This window comes from Coenobita brevimanus, chromosome 98 (assembly GCF_032717465.1).
Source record: "Coenobita brevimanus isolate Jiangsu-jjx chromosome 98, ASM3271746v2, whole genome shotgun sequence".
Classification (NCBI taxonomy): Eukaryota; Metazoa; Arthropoda; class Malacostraca; order Decapoda; family Coenobitidae; genus Coenobita; species Coenobita brevimanus.
This window is the reverse complement of record NC_137051.1, coordinates 1-3,077: the sequence shown is the minus strand read 5'-3', so window position 1 is coordinate 3,077 and position 3,077 is coordinate 1.

The following is a 3,077-nucleotide window of genomic DNA, read 5'->3' as shown; positions in this document are numbered from 1 at the left end:
ATTCACTGACATCACTCTCTTAAAGACCATAACTTTACTCTTCCCAACATTCACCTACAGATTTCGTTTCTTACACACTTTTCAAATCTCATCCACCAAGCCTTGCACCTCCCGTTCGTCTTCACATACGAAATTCATCTCAACCAATCTCTTCCCGTCACATCACTAACATATTCAATCCCATTATTGTGATCAGCTCACATTCTCATTTCTACCTTCCCCCCCCCCAAATGTCATTATAGGATCAAATATACTACATCACATCATCAAGGAGGAGTGTTTATAGTTGTGAGTAAAAGATGGAAGAAGAACATAAGAGAGTATGGATCAGTTGGGTCAAGGATTCTGTGGGTAAGATTGAAAGTTGGAATACAAATGTGGGCGATTCTGTGCGTGTATGCGCCAACGCAAGATCGTGCAAGCAGAGTGAGAGAAGAGTTCTGGACAAATGTGGAAGTGTGCATGGAAAAGTTTGGAAGGAATGAGAGAGTATTTTTGATCGGCGATATGAATGGTTTCCTGTAAGCCAAGAAACCATTTACAACGCTGGGTGGTAACCATATAACCAAATCATAAGTGCTCCTTACGTGTCAGCAAGTGGGTTGGTGGAGGGTTAGTGCCCCTCCCCGTAAAACAAATAACTCAGAGTCAAATGGCCACCCTTTACGGGATTATGACGTCTGGCAATAGATAGATAGATAGATATGAATGGTAAAGTAGGGAATGTGAAGGTGGATGGAATAGTTGGTGGGTGGGGTGTGCCTGCTGAGATAGATGAGAATGGCAGTGTGTTAGTGGACATTTGTGCTGGGAGAGGGTTGATGATAGCCAATACCCTCTTCAGGCACAAGATGATCCACAGGTATACATGGCGAGTGATGAGAAGGGTGGGTGGTGAACTGAAAGGAAGGCAATGATTGATTATGTGTGTGTGGATGAAAGGATGCGAAGATGTGTAATGGATACAAGAACTTATAGAGGTTGGGGGAGTGAACTTTCTGACCACTACTTGGTGGTGGTCAGAATCAAGGTCCAAGTGAAATGGAGAAATAGAAGGGAAGAACAGGAGGAAGTACTTCATGCAAGGAGGGTAGAAAGGTTACAAGAGGATTAAAAGGCAGACTATAAGAGAGAGAAAAGAAGGAGGAATTGGGTAAATATGAATTACAGCTGATGGGGGACATGGAAGATGCATGCAAGATATTCACAGAAGAAATCTGTGCAGCATGTGACGTGTTGTGTGGGGTAGAAGAGAAGACGAAAGGGGGTGCAAGGAACAGTATGGTGGAATGAAGACGTGAGACAGGCTGTGCCACAAAAGAAGAAAGCATGTAGTAAAGGGATGAGAAACAAGGAAGCGGAAGAAGTTAAGAGACGGAAGAGAGAGTTATATGTCGAGAGGAACAGAGAGGTTAGAAGATTAGTAAGAGAGAGTACGAAGGGAGTGGACAAGGAATTTGGAAAAAAATTTGAGTGTAAAGTACAGGGAATGTAAGAAAATGTTCTGGAAAGAAGTAAAGAGAATTAGACAGGGTGGGACAGAGAGACAGTAGGATGGAAGTTGTGGAAGCAATGAAAAAAGTTAAAATCGGGAAATCCCTAGGAATTCATGGAGTGAGTGGTGAAATGCTGAAGCATGGGGGAGAGATAGTAGTAGAATGGATGTGGAAGACGTGCAGATTAGCCTGGGAGGAAGGTAGAGTCCCAGAGGATTATAAGACGGGCAATAATTATTCCCTTGTACAAAGGAAAACGGGAAAAAGAGTGTCTGGTAATCATAAGGGCATTTGTCTTCTTGGAGTAGTAGGAAAAGTATATGGTAGGATCCTTAGTGACAGAGTAAGGGAAATAACTGTAGGAATTAGTTAGAAAAGAACAGGGAGGTTTTAGGAGGGGAAAGGGTTGTGTAGATCAGATATTCATTCTTACATCTTTAGTGGAAAGTTCCTAGAGGAGGGAAAGAAGTTCTATGCAACCTTCATGGATTTGGAGAAAGCATATGACGGGGTGGATAGACATGGGTTATGGAAAGAATTAAGAATATCTGGAGTAGATGAGAAGTTGTTGAATGCCGTGAAGAGCAGGTATGAGGGTGCTAAGGCTGTAGTGACTGTGGATAGTGACTGAGTGAATTTCTCTATTTGAAGGTTGGATTCAAACAGGGATGTGTCATGTCTCCATGGTTGTTCAATCTGTATATGGATGAGGTTATAAAAGAGATAGAAGGTAGGGTACTGGATGTTGGAGCAACCCTAATGAAACAGGGCAGTGTTTGAAACTCCCTGTATTGTTGTTTGCAGATGATACTGTGCTGTTAAGTGAAGACGAAGGGAAGCTGAAAGGCTTGGTGGATGAGTTTGGGAGTGTGTGTAAGAAACGGAATGTAAAGGTGAATAAAGTTATGGTCTTTGAGAGAAGTGAAGTCAGCAAATGTGCACTGAGGTTGGATGAGGAAAAAATCGAAAAATAGGAGTGCATTTTAGTACTTGGGTAGTGTGATGAGTAACAATGGAAGTTCAGAGGATGAAGTGCTTGGAAGTGTACAACAGGGATAAAAAGGTTGCTAGTTCCTTCAAAGCAGTGATAAGAAACAGGGAAATGAGAATGGAAGTGAAGATGTTACTACATGACAGCATTGTGATACCAACTCTGACATATAGAAGTGAAGCTTGGACCTTGTAGGAGGGACAGAGGTCAATAGAGAGAGCAGTGGAAATGAGTTATTTGAGACGAGCATGTGGAGTCACATGGAGAGACTGACAAATAAAGAAGTAAAGGAGCATTGTGGTGTGGATGTGGATGTGACAGGAAGCATTGGGAGACATACATTGAGGTAGTTGGGCCATGTAGACAGGATGGAGACTGATGAGGAGTGTATGTGAGTGAAGTGGAGGGGATGCCAAGGATGAAATGGATGGATGGAGTGGAGAGGTATATGAGAGGGGGGGGTGTGCTAGAAGCAGGGCAATGAAATGGCAGGGGACAGGGGGACATGGAGGCGATTTGTTTGTGGCCACCCCTTACGGGATTAAAGCGTCTGGCAATAGATAGATAGATAGGTATTAAAAGATGCACTT